Below are 16,876 nucleotides of genomic sequence, written 5' to 3'. Positions count from 1 at the left end.
AACGACACTGGCATTACGGTGATGCCCTTTGCGCGTGAACCACAGTTTAATTTCTTCTTCGTCTTCTCCTAACATGTCGTCGAAAATGACCAAATGGGTTTGACGGGAGTCAGAGACGATGCCGTCGTCTTCTTTAGGAATGCCTTCCACAAACACAATGGAATCGCCTTGACTTTCTTGCAAGAGGCTGTACGCCGATTCCCACTATTTGTAACACCACACGATCCGCTGAGGTGGTCGATCGATCAAATGATGTTTATGTTCGATCAAACGTTTGACGAATTCGGTTTTGCCTGAACCTCTAGGTCCAGCAATGAGCATGTTAAAAGGATGGCGAAGATACAAAGCCTCCCAACTGGCACGATCTAAGTGTTCGTCGATGACTTTGACAGTGGAGGAAGAGGGAGCAGAGACAGCAGAGGTAGCCATAGTGTGAGGAATGTCACTTGTGACACGAAAACAAACAAGACGAGAGTTTATATGCTTTTTTCAGAACACGTTTATTGAATGTTTTAAACATGAATACGAAAGACAAAAATACATAAAAGCCAAAGGCTTAAGTACAACGATAAAAGGCACATGAAAATCATTAACGTGGAATAAAAACAAGTGTCTGTACAACATGTTTTGGGTAAAGTTCTGACCAGTTCTATAGGGGGTAAGGTCACACAAGTGTCCTCCCGAAAGGGTCTTTCAGGCCTGTCCACGACAGTCCTGTCCTGGGTGACGGGTTCTTCTGGCACCGTCACTAACACGGGTTGAAAAGTAACTTTTTTCCTTGAACAACTCTCGTGCATACTGGGCCACTTCTTGGGTCCAAGCCTCAAAATCCCATTCTTTCCAGGCACGGACATCTGTCCAATGGGGATGTAAGTCACAAGCTACACACACATCGTCATACACGTCTTGGGTAGCTAAAAGTTGACGAATCTTTTTTTCCCGTAGAGGTCGAGAAGTATCCAGATGAAAACGTAAGGCTTTGAGCAAAAGGAGTCTCTCGTGAACGTTTAAAGACACCACTTTCATGTTGAATGGGTGGTAAATACTGTTCGTAAATATTCCACAAGGAATCGGCTGGTAAACGAAATCCCAGAAAACAAGTCACTAAGACACACACTATGCGTCGTCCCAAATTGAATGGATACAGTTCTTGCAAGAATTGTTTTAATGATCCACGGTTTGAATATGGTCATTGAGTTCCTTCCACGGAATCTGTTCAATCACATGTGATAAAAACCTCGGCATGACAACCTGTTTTTATAGTCTCTTTTTTTCGGATGCAATACGCGTACTTTCTAGCCAGACATCTTCGTTCTCCAGTAGGAAATTTAAATGTTGCATACTGTAACCGAAACTTCAAACTTCGTTTAGGAGTTTCCTCTTCCTCTAAGTAGCTTCCACGTAAAATATGTTTGTAATCCTTTAACTTGTCTTTCTCAATGCGTTGCACTAGGTGAATCTCGAAGTAACCAAAATTATGAACATGTCGATCATTGGCGACCTCAATTTTGAACAATGTCTGACCACTGAAACAATTTCTGACGAATTGGGTGGTGGCCAATAGCCTCGTTTACCTATGTGACTGATGTAATATCCACTCATAATCAGTCTTCTTATACTTTGGAACAGAGCATAATTTAAAAACGGATGAATAACTTTGCGTTTGCGTTTCACTTGTATTTTGATCAGTTCTCGGTAAATGCGTTCTCTCAACTCCACAGGCAAAGCACGAATGTTCTCTAGCAAAGTATCCATGAATAGGTCAGTCCGTACAATTCATAATGTTCTCCTAGAGCAAAAGTAATCCACATAGTGAGTAATTTCTGACCACTGCCATTCAGGGTAACGTCCAAGAATGTCACTGAACTCTTTTGATGTAAACGGTCTAGAGTAATACAATAGGACGAATGCACACTTGACCCAAAGAAATCTAACACACTGGTTGACTTTTTTCACTTTCCTCTTGTGAATTTCTCGGCACAAAAGTTCTACAGTCATCCATTGAGATTTCACTCTGGCAAATCCCTGCCAAACTTCGTTGTAAATCTTCTCTTGCAGTTCTTTAGGTAATGATTCAATATCGTTTTTGAAATGAAGTTTAAATACTGGTCTCGGTGATGTCCAACATTTGACTCCTAACCAATCTGGTTTCTTCTTCGTCAACGACATGGTAAGTTCCTTTAATGTCTCGGTCCCACTAAGGGTAAGTAACGACAATTCGGTGACCATCGAGCATGTTCTACGTAGGCCGAATCTTGCGGTTCCCAGTGGTGAAGTGACACACCGCAACTGAAGCACTTGACTTTATCTCCTTCGCCCAAATAGAACAATCCGGCTCTGGCTAATTCTTCAGGGGTCGGTCCTCCCAGATACTTAGGCCATTTTCCTTTGAACGATTGAAGACGATTTTCAAAGTCGCAGTATTCCGACAAACGCACAGTAAACGAATATTCGTCTTTCACAGGTTCGTTTCGATGAGGGTTGGGTGACATGAACAGGAGTTTGCTCAGGGCTGGATGACATCCGTAGGGAGGTAAACGTGAAGGTCGACATTCCCCTTTAAAACGAAACCTAGTAAAATGTCCAAGAGGACGAGTGGCGTCGCTTTCGCATCCCTCAGGTTTGACACGCACAGCATCACTTTCCATGATAGGGGTAGTGAGAACAAAGTTCCCATGATGCTTTACGGCATCGTTAAGGTCACAACGTACAGCATCGTACCCATCGCAAGGCTCACAATCGCATTCCACTTCAGAAGTCCCACACTTGAATTGTGCCTTTCTAATCTTGTTTTGTGTTTCTCTGAAAGTATTCATCTTGTTCGCTTGGTCTTGGTAGTCACAATGAACTATCGATCTTACCTAGGGTTCCTTTTTATATACAGACCAATACCGACGTGTCCATACGGTAAGGTGAAATGATTGGGAAGTCGCACTCTCTTCTGGCACACGATTTGATAGACTTTTTCCAAGGGTCGATTGACGATGTGGTGAGTGGGTAAACGTACAATCTTGTGGGGTTGATAGGTGGTCACTTTAAAGTGTTCATCCTCTCCAGATTGCAAGGCTTCTTTCAATACCCCAAAGTTGACCACACGACTGGTACGATAATTCAGAGTCAATCCTTTCACTTTGCACGTCGTGTGCACTTCTCCTTGTGGGTCCCGGTATTCGTAGCCGTAATTTTTGGGACCACCACTGACGAAACTTAGAATCTTGTCGTCGGGATGCTCGTCTGTCCAGGCTCCTAAACGGTCTCCTTCGATGTCAGGGTGCTGTTGACTCGGGTGATGGATGTAAATGCAACTGTCCGTGTCAAAGTACAGGACGCGTTCCCCTAACAGTTCTAAAGCTTCGTACAATTTTAAGCGAGCATGAGCTGTCACGTAAGCCGCAATGATGACATTTCCAAAAGGGTCGTCTTGTACAAAGTCCAGATCTTCTTCGTAATTGACCAAGATCAAATCCTCGCGAACGACGTCCCCGTGTTTCATGTATTTGGTTTTGTCGTGAATCTGGAAGAAGCGGGAAGGTTCTGTCAAATACTCCGTCTTGGGTAAACACGGTCGTTGTGCCATTTTACCCCACAAGCAATTTAACATCACTTTGGCAAACGATCACCTGCCTTCGTTTTTCTCGATGTGGTCTAAAGAGATGCCTTCTTGTTCATAGTATTTCTCTTTGAATTTTATTTGGTCTTCGGGAGTGTGACACCAGGAAGGATAGCCGCTGGCTTCTTGCTTCAGTTTCAAAAAGGCATCCACGTAGTCGGCGAAAATGCCTTTCTGAGTAGGGTCACCCTTGTGGTATTGTTGTGTCTTGGGAAAGTGGCAAATTTCGTACGCTTCTAACAGTTGGTATCCCATGTCCAGAGCTTTGAACAATTCCACGCTAACCCACGTCCACGTCAAAGCCCGTTCTTCCTGTGTGTGCTGACAAGGCTGATCTTGGTTGCACGTTTCGGCACAAGTACGGCACAAAGGAAACATCAGTTTGCCTTGGCAATGGTGAGGTAGCACGGGATGGTACAAGTCCGTGGGAGGCAAAACTTTACACTTCATCAGACCCTCGTATTGTCGAATGTTTTTCAGGTCGATGTGTTCCGTTAACAATTGTGGATGCCCTACAGGAAAGCGACAATATTTGCACACGTAGGGATACAGCGAACACACGTCCAAGTATTTGATTTCTTCTCCTTTCTCTTCGTCGGCTTGGTACAGCAAACAGGTGGCATTGGTCCTTCCTCCGTACAAACTATCCCTCGGGTTCAGGGGGTCCATGAACTGGTAACTTTCCACGAGGCGTTTAAACTCGGGATCGGTTTTCAAACGGTGATCGTATTCGTGTTCCCACATTTCCACCACTTGGTATCCTTCCTGTTCTAACTTTAGGCGTGGCTGACAAGTGGCCTGGTACAAGTCTTCCATGGTTCGTTGTAAAAACTGATTTTTAGTGCCACGGTCAGGACAACAGACGGGACATCCGTGAAATAAGCAACCGTTAAACTCGTACACGATCTTGGGGTTTCATAAGTCTCAGCCATCTACCGAATGCGTTCCGATGGTCTTCTAGCCCCCTCCGTTGCGGGCATGCTGAATCCACTTGTATTCCTTGTCGCACAAGTAATGTAACCAGCGTAGGGCTTTGACCGAGTATTGACGTTTGACATAGTTGGTCGTTTGAGGACTGATGACAGCCACGGTGTTTTCAGGCATGAATCGTTTCCGGTACACTAAGGAACACGCTTTGGCAATGGTGCAAGCTTCTTTCAAAGGATCGACCCCTCCGTGTTCCATGAACAGTTCTCGAAATTGTCCACAACAACGCGTAAAATGTTCACGTCGGAACGACAATACTTTAACATTTCTTCCTGAAAGTCGAAAGGATCGGAGGCGTGAACCTGGTACCAAGCGTAGAAAGCTTCTCGTTGTTCGGTACGCATGTTGTCGGGGTCGTAATAGTAAGCCTCAGGTAAATGAGGTAGAACGGCGTGTTGATTGGCTTCCGTATTGAAAAAGTGTGGAAAGTACCCTTTAGCCATTTCTGTCATTCCAAACGTTTTAGGCATTCGGCTCAAAGGCATGGCCAAGTAACTCATCGAATCTTTACACTGTACTTGTCCCACTTGCATGAAAATGATTTTGGCTCCGTTCAAAGTCACTTTAGGACGCTCGGTGCCTTGCTCCGTATAGTATCTCAAAAGAAACTGTCCATCGTATCCGGATACATTGTGAGCCATCACCGTGGCATGACGATGACAATCTCCGTAACGTTCGATGTCCTCTTGGCTCCACGTCTTGTCGATGGGGTCTAAGACCCAACGAGCGAAATCGGCTAGCGTGTTCGGTCCCCGAAAGATTTTTTCACGTCCTCCAGGAATCTTACTGCAGTGAGGGCAATGACTGAAGATAGGTTCTTGAATGCACTTCTCGCACGCTCGATGAGCCACGCAGAAATTAGGAATGTGAATGCCAGTCTCTTGCATGCATTCGAAATCGAAAAAGATGAAATTGCCTTTCTTCTTGTGTCCATCCTCTTTCTCTGGTGGGGGTTGGTATTTTTGCACGTAGCATTGGTGTTCCAAGTCCACGATGTGGTGACAAATGTGACATTTTTTCTTTCCTGAACATACGTGTGCCTTGGCATTATTGGTACGTATGCCTTGTCCACACGTAGGGCACAATCATCTCAGTTGACAAGCACATTTCTGCTGTGAACCTTGCGTCTTCAGATGTTGTTGGTAACAGGCAGGGCTGAGAAACGTGCGCAGACAAGTTGAACGATGCACTGGTCCTTCGCTCAGACAGGGTGGAGAGGCCAAACATCCTGAGCATTTCAATCCACAAGGTTTGTGTTGCTCTCGATTATTATAACCATGGTCACATTTCTCACAGTAATATTTGTATCCCAGGAATCCGGTGATACTGGTAATGGTATCGAAATGGTCATCGTGATAATAGACATGAATGTATTTTCCATCCTTAAAGTCTTTCCCTGGAAACAACAGAGGCCCGCGCATTTCTTGAGGGTACACTTTCAAGGTGTATCGTGGAGCTAGGGCATCTTGCAATTTTTGCATGTCAGGAATGCCACAGGGTGTATCTTTGGACAGTCCGGCTTGTTGTAACAGGAGTTCTGCTTCATTTCGTTATTTGGCTTGGTTCGATTTTCGAATGTTCTCCCAGGCTCTTTTCCATTCTACCGTGTCGTTCTTGTTGGCATAGGTTCGTCCCACCACTATAGCCCTGGCTAAACACATCTGGTCTTGAGGGTTTTGAATTCGGACGAGGCTCGTTTTGGTGATGCGAAGGTCGTTCACCAATAACACCTTTTTGCGGCCAGTCCCTTGAGGAGGAGAGACGTGGGTCATGTCGAGTGTGGCTTTTCCATCGGTGATGTCAAACTGATCATTGGATTGTTGTACGTGTTGAATCTTGTCCATGACTTTGGAAGCAGTCAATTCTGCAGGGGTGCTAAACTCGATCCAAACATGGGATTTCAAACCGTCGTGTTGTATGGAAAGTCTCAAGCGATCGTCTTCTTTGGGTTGACATTGTCGCTTGAGTGTGGTGAGCAAAGAATTCCACACCCCGGTGATGAACCCTTCTGCTTTCTCTAACGGTACTTCAGCCTTGAAATCTTTAAACTTCACTGTGTATTTGTAAGCCGTGGTTCGAAATTTTCTAGAGGAGCGCTTTTCCGTCTCTCGAATGGAATAGTACTTTTCAGGGTTGACTAAGGGTGGTGAACTTTGTTTAGAGGGTTCGGATTCTGGTTCACTCATGTCCTCTTCAAAATCACTGGCATGAATTTGTGCCAAGACTTCAGCCCTGGTACGAGGCGATAGATCACGTTTCTGCCTCTTACTTTCTTCTTCTTCTTTCTTCTCAAATGAATTGGATCGTTTCATCTTGAGTGCAAAACGTCAAATGACTCAAGTTTAAACACCATGGACTAATTTATAGTCATGGCAGACCAGCGTATATAAAAGGGTGTGTGTCTTGTTCTTTCACTATTCATTTCACTCTCAAGCAGAGCACAACGATGGAAGAGACTAGCCAAAGCGAACGTTTCGTCAGAGCTTTGCGAGGGGTCATTAGAAAATTCTCTTCAGACCAGCCCACGGACTACTCTCCTTCCTTTCGAGATAAAAGTCAAGATACTTGCTATATCTGTCAAAAGAAAGGGCATTGGTCTTCAGAGTGTCCAGACCGTCAAAAAAGAAAAAAAAAACAGGGGCTAGAAAAGACAAAAGTCAAGATACCTCTTATTATTGTAAAGAAAAAGGACATTGGTCTCCAGATTGCCCAAAAAAGAAACAAGAGGAGTCAGAAGAAAAGAGGGATTCTTCAGAAGAAGAGAGGGATTCTTCAGAGGAAGAAAGCAGCCAGGTGAAGAAAAAGAAACAGGAGAAAAAAAAGAAGAAGGGAAGAAAGTGAGGAGGAAGAAGAGGAAAAGACTGTGACAGTGAAGAAATTGAAAAAACAGAGAGAGTAAACAATGAGACAGAAGAAGAGTATGAACTTTTTAAAGTGCTCTGTTGTGAACTGGATTGTAACTATTGATAAAAGAAAAAATTAATTATATAAGGTAAGTGTCTTTGGGTTTTGATTTTAAAATAAGAACGTACACTCACGCACTCATACACAGACACGTACTATAGGGGTAAAATGTTTTTTTTTTTTTTTGAGTTATTGGCAAATTGAAAGTGTATCTCTTTTCGAGAGACGTGGGTGGCCCTGAAAAGGGCCTTTGGTTTTTGGTGTAGGGGTGAGTTTAAGCAATCAACTTTAACTGTCTTAATCCTTTGCCACGGCCAAGGCCTACTTCTGGACTGCGTACTGTTGATGATGATGATGATTTGGTTGAAATCACTAAGGGTGGTACGGTAGGCTTAGTCACAGGGTTGACGTGTTTAGCTCGGGAAGGTCGTATTCTCTTTGGTCGTAATAAAGAAGTCTGATACATTTGTTTCAGACTTCTTAACTCCGCTAAAATGTCCAACAGTACCGTGACCGTTTGATTTTCACTCTCTTGTTTCTTTGCTGCTACTTCTTCTTGTTGTTTTTTTCTTACCTCTTCTTCTTGCTGCTGTTGCTGTAGAAGAAAAGTTTGTTCCGCTTCCTTTTGTCGTTGTATAAATTTCTCCAATTCTTCTTTCTGTCTCTGTCTAAAATTCTCCACTTGCGGTAATGAAGGTGACGAAGGTTCCGGAACAAATTCTTGCGAGGTAAGAAAATCCACAAAATCCCAATGTACCTCTTCTGAAAGTAAGTCCGGGTTCCCTTGGGCGGTCTCCACTGCTGGTGCACCCCAATGGATCGTTTTCTGAGTTTCCGTCATGTTGAATCACTATCTCGCATCGATTGACTGCACACAGGCGCTAGCGAATCTATATAGACCACGTGACGTCACAGACTGTTCTCTTCCCATTGGATGCGGACTGACTGAATTTTGTAACGCGTGTTTGGATTGGTCAATGAACTCAATCCATTTCAATCCTTCCTACCCCTATAAATAAGCGCAGTTCACTGCATTGATTCACCTGTTCTCGGCGCCTCAAGATGTGGACCACAGTCGAATCATCCACCCTTGTTTCTTCAATGATGTTTAGGACGGACATGCCAATGTATGTCCGATCCAAGTGGACAGTTGTCCACAAGTCAGACACCAGTCTGTGGATACGAAGAGTGTACGTGGAGAGACAAGGTTGCCTCAAGAGGACACTGATTTATGGTCCTCGAGTAAGACGCAGCTTGAGGACAAGAAGATGCCGCAGATGCCCTTTATGTTAAGGGCATATTAACATAAACCCAAAGGCCCTTTTCAGGGCCACTGATAGGTCTCGAAAAGAGATTGACTTTCAATTGCCAACCCTCTTTTTTTTTAAAACAAAAAACAAATCCCATGTCAATTTCCCCTTGTCCCTAGAATGGATATTTTTTCTCCCATGTTCAATTCCCCTTGTCCCTAGAATGGATATTTTTTTCTCCTATGTTAAATTCCCTTGTCCCCAGAGTGGATATTTTTTTCTCCCATGTTAAATTTTCCATAGTCCCCAGAGTGGATATTGCCTTTTTAACATGGAACTCCCCTAGTCCCTAGGGTGTCCCCCTTCACTACTTACGTGTCTACGTGTGTCATGGAAAAGGAATTTGGCTCCCATTTCCTTTACATGATACGGTAAAAAATGAACCGAAAGTATTGGTAGAGAAATCAACCAACCAGCCATCTTCATCTCGGAATTTATCTCTCTAACCATTTAATTCCTTTGTATGTCAAAGTAATAAATACATATGTAAATTAACGTTAATTCTGTTAATATGAAGTTCCTTTTCGATTGTAGTATCCATGTATTGCACTTTACGTGTTAAATATTATTTTGTATATTACAAGTTTGCATTTTTGCATTGAACAAATATATGTAATTTATTCAATATGTTGTAACAGTAAGTTGTTCATAATTCTAGTTTGAAGATGACCATGATATTACTAGGTTTCTGTGAGTACCTGAAAGGTTGGGTTTCTGTGAGTACCTGAAAGGTTGATAAAGCCAATTTGTGTTCTGGCACACTTGACAAGAAACGATACTTATGTTTTATTGATCAACAGAGGACTTGTTACAGTTCTGAGACTTCACTGCTCGCGCTTCAACACTGCATCTGCAAGTCTCTTCGGCTCAAATTCTGTAGATCCGGTATGGAAGAGACTCGACCAGGTGGAGCAATCCTGTTTACGATCTTCCGAAGACTCAGGGTCAATGTTAAAGCGTTTCTGGGATGACTTGAGGAAATCCTTGAAATATTTCTTCCGACTATACTGAGATTTGTTTCCCTCTTTCAGCCCCCCATAGAATATATAGTCGTTCCTCTGACATACAGGTGACGTGACCTGCAAATCTCAAATGTGATTTCATCGGCAGAGCGTGGATGCTTGGAATGCCCGCCTGTGTGAGAATTTCAGTGTCTTGGACCTGTCTTGCCATCTTAATCTTCATCAATTTCCTTCAGCAGCGTCTGTACAGTCCAGGTTTTGCTGACATTCGGCAGGGTCTACATCATAATAGCTTTGTAGATGTAAACTTTTATTTGTTTACTGATCTCTGCGCTCCCACACATTTGCACGTAATTGCCAAAGCCCAACCTTGCTTTAGCAATTCTGGCGTTGGTTGGTGGGGTTCGAATTTTAAAGAAAAATAAATTTCCCGTCTTTTCATTTAGCATTGTGCTTAGATCATGTACAATTTCCAAAAGTATAATATCCAAAGAAATATCATCCACATTACATTAATGTAGCATAGAGGTATGCCAACATTCTCTCCATTGTGCATGTTTTAAATGCAAACAACTTCACCTTACACACGTCACTCTCTCAAAAGTACATAATAACTGGTGAGCGCCCCCACAAAGAGAACATAGGTATTATTATTGTATGATTTAATTTTGATTGTACGGCTGAAACATTTAAGTCGCAAGCATCAAAACAGTCCTTTTGAATACTTCTCCTGCATTTCCCCCCACAGAACAGTATTTATGAGTGTCAGAGTCTCTAACAAGTCCACCACCACTTTATGATAAAAAGTGAGCTATTTTAAAAATGCACGTTACATTTTGTAAACATAGCAATCAATGTTATGCTTATGTGACAGGAATATGAAACTAGCCACAATTATTTCTGAGACATCAACAATGAATTTTACAGTTTGAAAAGGGATGGAACAGATCAGGTTCATAAAGGTCAAAGGTCAAAGTGTAAAATATTTGCCTATTGTTTAATATGGAAGAAGCGAGTTCGCTTTCTCATCATTTATTTATTTATTTCATTGCAAATAAATGAAAAGAAACATTTTCACAATATATTTCTTTTACTTATTGCAACAGTTTTAAGTTTAAGTTGACTCTATTCCTATATTCTAAGACTTATAATTTTCTCATAATTAAAGTCACTACTCACACAAACATGCCTCATGGCAAATTATGTAAGCAAGAGCAAAACGAGCATAATTAGCTTATGTTCAAGCTTAACATCAATATGAATGTACCATTTTATTCAGAACATCATACATAATGATATGAAGAGAAAAAAATAATTGCATACAATTTTATATTTGCTTTAAGGTGGCGCTCCACAGTTTCGTATTTTGCATAGGGTTAGAATTTTAAAGAAAAAGAATTTCCCTGGCTTTTCTCGCTGGTTATACTGGCTATTTACAAAAGACCTTGTATATCTTAGTATAATTCAAAGAACCTTTAATTCTCTTTATTTTGGTGTATGATTGATAGGTGTAATATGGGTTATAGAGTATACAGCTTGGCCTTACACCAGATGTGCACCTTTCAAAAAAGTGCTTGCTCCACTTGGTCATTTTCACTTTCTGACCTTCAGAGGTAAATTGCATAAAAAAGAGCCGATAACTTTTTTTTACACTTTATATATTTGGTAATTCATTCATTGCACTTTCAGAAGCTGGTATTGTCTAGTCTGGCAAAATTCATTTTCCCTAGTTTAATAGCTGCTATGTTTACAAATATATATTTATTATTTTAAATGTTTTTCTAATTTCATGGTGTTTGTTTTTGTAATAATATTATTATATGTTTTTTATCTTATAGGTGTTGTCTAATGTTGTAAAGCGCTTAGAGTTTCTAAAGATTAGGCGCTATACAAAGTCCTCATTATTATTATTATAGTGTACTTTAGACTAATTCAGGCTGATATTTTTAGCAAATGTGATCAGTCATTTTAGTTAGCATCTACTTAGATCATGTACAATTTCCAAAAGTACAATATCCAAAGAAATATCATCCACATTACATTAATGCAGCATAGAGGTATGCCAACATTCTCTCCATTGTGCATGTTTTAAATGCAAACAACTTCACCCTACACACGTCACTCTCTCAAAAGTACATAATAACTGGTGATCACTGTGTCATGGTCACGAAATGTATTAATAGGCATGGCAGAGAACAGCACACTGAAGAGGTCTGGGGCCAACACATGGCTCTGCTTGACTCCAATGGTTACTGGAATGGTTCAGATGACCGTCCGTCGTCCGCGACACGAGCGAGCATGCCGCCATGGAAAATCAAAATCATCATGAGGAATTTCACTATGCAATCAAATTTTGCCGTGATCTTCCAGAGGCCTCGACGGCTGACTGTGTCAAAGTCTTACGTCAAGGCAACGAATGGCGAGCACAGGCTGGAGTTCTTTTCTTAGCATCACTCCTGGAGTTGACGAACTGCAAACACCATGTCTATGGTTCCTCGTCCTTTTCTGAAACCATATTGACTCTATGGCAGGATGTGATGCACATGACGATTCAGCAGAACTCTGACAAGTATTTTGTCGGCTATTTATAGCAAAGATATGCCCTGACAGTTGTCGCAGAATAGTTTGTAGGGATTCCACTTGTAGAAGTGGACGAAGGATGCATCATCATACTCCTGGGATATAGTTCTCTGTGTTTATTTGACTGGACGAGTTCAGTAAGGTTCTGTGCCATGTGAGAACCTCTGGCTGTCTTGACTTCTGCTTGTATAACACACGATCCATGTGCTTTGCCATTTGACTGGATGCCAATTACGTTCACAATTACAGTCAGTAACTGGATAATCAGCAAGTATTTTGCTGATTTACACTTGGGGCAGTCGATCGATTACCTCCTCCCTGATAGATGACTTTTGATTGAGGATGTTGTTCAAATTTTCTGCCCGTCTTGGAAGTATTTTTTTGTCACTGAGCAGCGTAGTGCTCTCAGCACTCAATGTTGGAGTTAACTTTTTACACGCGTAACAGTTTAGATAAAACATGACTGGCATATTACCTACCGGGGACTGATGGAAGTTGTTCCCCTTTTACACCATCGGATCCAAGAGATCATGTTTCGAAGAGGTCAGATGTCGTTTCAAGACACGGTGTAGTGCCTCCAAGCGAATATTCCAGGAATATGGCTGATTTTGTACGAATTCGTGAAAAGTATTAGTTCAGCAATTATCTGGGGATGCATACTTCCAGCCAAATAACTCTGTATGCATAATGCAAATTAGTAAATTGTGTAATGCGAATTTAATCAAACGTAATCTATACCTGACCTGAAGATTACTAGTAAACAAACGTGAAAAAATCTATGAAAAATACGTTAAGAAACCAGTCGCATAAAAACACTTTATTAAACTACCCAAGCAACCAGTCACAAAAACGTTATTAAAACAAAATACATGAATAAACCAGTCTCCAAACCTATATAGAAGCATGCAAAGTGATCAGTCACAAAAACCTATGTGAAAGTACCCGAAGAAACTAGTCACAACATTTTTAATATGTTTCTCTACAAACGTGCCGTTCATATTGACCTTTTGTCTTCACAAACATGTACATTTTAATGTGACGGTTAAGATGGAAATAAAAACAGAACTCGATTGTTCTCAGGCACTATATAGAACAATCTGTGTATGTAAATAACCTGCTATGTTTGATGTTTATTTTCATAGTATTACGATTCTATGGTTACTAGCTTATAGTAATAGAAAAGAACGAACACGAAAAAGTTTTGTAATTTTAATAAAATTTCATAGAATACAAAGTGAAAATTTAAAATGAACTAACAGTAATGCGAATTAAATCCCATAATACTCCAAAAAGTTCAATCACCAGTCAAAATTAATACAGTTCTAATTAAATTTCATCGGTCTTTTAATAAGATCCAACGCTGAAGGTGTTGATGTGTCTGTAGTGGCCTGTGACGTGGTCATGTCACAACAGTTCTTCGATGAATCACAGTAATATAATCCAAGATGTCCTTGTTTGAATTCACTATCATTCTCAATTAATGTTTCTGTCCAAAAATATTATTTAAGAGCACTTTGTATTTCCGGCGAAAAATAATTTGAATAAATAATTTCACCCAAATCAAAAACTGAACACAACAAATAAAGATGATTCATTCGCAAGATCTTACGGCACGAATAAGTACGTTTTAGATAAACATGATTATAAAGCGTTCTACTTGACCTAGGAAACAATTATCATTTCTGAAAATCCTAAGACTTGATGGAATTTTCCCATTCTAGAACAATGTTACTAAAATTACAATAAAGAACATGGGAAACATAATGTCCTCGACTCCGAACAAGATAATAATCCTAATATTTAACCCACACTTTTATAAAAGTATTAGCTATCTATTATTTGTTTACCTAATTAAAACAACTTCAGTGTCTTGTCAGGGACACAGTGAACTTGATTTTGGACAAGGTCAAGTCCAAAATACAGTTATATATAACATAATGATGGAGAACAAAAACTAACAAGCAATGCAAATTAAATATGCATAACATTAAATGCATGGTAAGCAAGCGATGCACATAATCAATGCACAAGACTTGAACACTATGTTCTGCATGCTAAATACTACTTCGTTAAGGTGGCGCTATACAGTTTCGCATTTTGCATAGGGTTAGGAATTTAAAGAAAAAGAATGTCCCCGGCTTTCCTCACTGGTTATACTGGCTATTTAAAAAAGACCTTGTATATCTTAGGTATAATGCAAAGAACCTTTAATTCCCTTTATTTTGGTGTATGATTGATGGGTGTACTATGGGTTATAGAGTATACAGCTTGGCCTTACTTCAAATGTGCACCTTTCAAAAAAGTGCTAGCTCTACTTGGTCATTTTCACTTCCTGAACTTCAGAGGTCAATTGTATAAAAAAGAGCCGATAACTTTTTTTACATTTTATATATTTGGTAATTCATTCATTGCACTTTCAGAAGCTGGTATTGTCTAGTCTGGCAAAATTCATTTTCCCTATTTTAATAGCTGCTATGTATAGTGTACTTTAGACTAATTCAGACTGATTTTTTAACACAAGGGAGCAGTCATTTTAGTTAGCAGTGTGCTTAAATCATGTAAAATTTCCAAAAGTACAATATCCAAAAGAAATATCATCCACATTACATTAATGTAGCATAGAGGTATGCAAACATTCTCTCCACTGTGCATGTTTTAAATGCGAACTACTTCACCTTACATATGTCACTCTCTCAAAAGCACATATTATCTGGTGAGCGCCACCTAATATAATCTAATAAAAATGACCTTGACCATGCGACTAAAACCGGCAAAGAAAACCAATTCAGACACGCTCCCGATGCTGAATAACACTGTTTCTAAGGTTAATCCGGAAAAATCATCAACCTGACGAATAAAAAGTGGGAGAAAAAAGATATTGTGCTGGATAAAACGTATTTCAAGCTTGAGGGTTTTGATTAAATTATCAACCCATATTCTCAATTTCCCTTAGATAAGTTTAATTACAAGAAGCGAATTTCATTATTAAAATATACATTAGTTAGTGTGGCAATACGATGTTTGCATCTTTAATGTCTAAATTAAATGTTTTATTTACAATTTATTATTTTTCATGTCCGATACGATTGAGAGAAAAAATTGTTAATACCATGATGGTGACAAGCCGTCGAGTTAGGAATGTAAATTCTGATAGAACTTAGGCAGTATAACTGTGGCTTTAACTGGCCACTAGCAATCAGTCCTTATGCCCAATAATCATTTGTGTCCTAAGTTAGTAGGTGAAGCAGGCACGGTTACATATAACAACTTTTATAGGTGAAAAGAATGCTAGCATTCTACAATGTTAAAGTCCAGATGAATGTTAACGCGAAGTATATTTTGGTTTGAGCATGCTTGTGGTATCTTGAAGAGACTGGGGACAGAAAATATTTGGTGGTGGGGTTGGCTAATACGAAATGAGAGATGGCCAATATCGCAGAAACAATTTTGTAAGTGAACATCAGGCGAGAACTGCAGTGGTTTAGTGATTAAGGGCTTGGCAGAAACTGCAAAATTTACCTAAGTCTAATATTCCGACGAAACGCAAGGTACATAAATTCTTTTTGGAACAATGAAACTACAAAACTGTACATGTTGCATGTAATGTAATAATTTATTTATCATTGCAGCCAGAATGAATAAAATACATTCCTTTGGTAAAAATACTTCAAGCAAATTGATAGCCATGTACTTCATCAAACATGAAAGTCAGGAATGTAATACCTGTAATTGTAATAGCTTCTGCTGGACTCTATTGCCCCAGTTTGATTTTATCATTAATCTTATGCGACTCTTAATAGAATACGTAAATAATTGCTTGTTCAATATTGTTCAATATAATAAGTTTTATTTTTGAGGTAAACCAGTTACGCAATGAAATAAGTAATGGCTCTTGATAAATAAATTTAAAAAATGGACATGTCACCATAGAACCTTGGTCACCCAACCCACTTTGGCTTTCACCACCGTACAGTGGGAAATAAATCACAACTTGGAGAAGGGAAAAGGTGTGATGCAAAAAAGGCTCCCAAAATTTCAGACGCTGGGCCCGATGCCATTCATTTCAGTAAGATTTGAAGAATAGAATCAATTGTGAAAAGCACATGCCTTTAAGGAAACGAAAATTAGTCACGAATAATGTTGAAAGAACAATTTAGTTATATAAAACACTGGTGGCTTTTAAACCTCATAATATTTGATAATGTCAACACCTTTCTCACGATATAAGATATAAACGTATCAGCTTGATTTAAAAAAATCGCAGTGGGGCGTAGGATTTGCTGTTTTTCCCAGTCCGATGTCTCCGATTCTCTATGTAGATATAGTTGATAGATCGTCCGACCGATGTGTCCGATTCCCTATGTAGATATAGTTGATAGATCGTCCGACTCGTGGCCGGTGAGTGGCGAATTCGAACCTAAGAGCTAATGGACAGTTTCAAGCACTCTTGCGAAAGATCTTTTACCTCAGCTCATATTGCTAGAGCTGTTGTTTGTGAAAAATAATATTTGATAACAGTTAAT

The sequence above is a fragment of the Sinohyriopsis cumingii genome, chromosome 3 (assembly GCF_028554795.1).
Source record: "Sinohyriopsis cumingii isolate HCF-2022 chromosome 3, ASM2855479v2, whole genome shotgun sequence".
Lineage (NCBI taxonomy): Eukaryota > Metazoa > Mollusca > Bivalvia > Unionida > Unionidae > Sinohyriopsis > Sinohyriopsis cumingii.
This window is presented reverse-complemented; position numbering follows the sequence as displayed.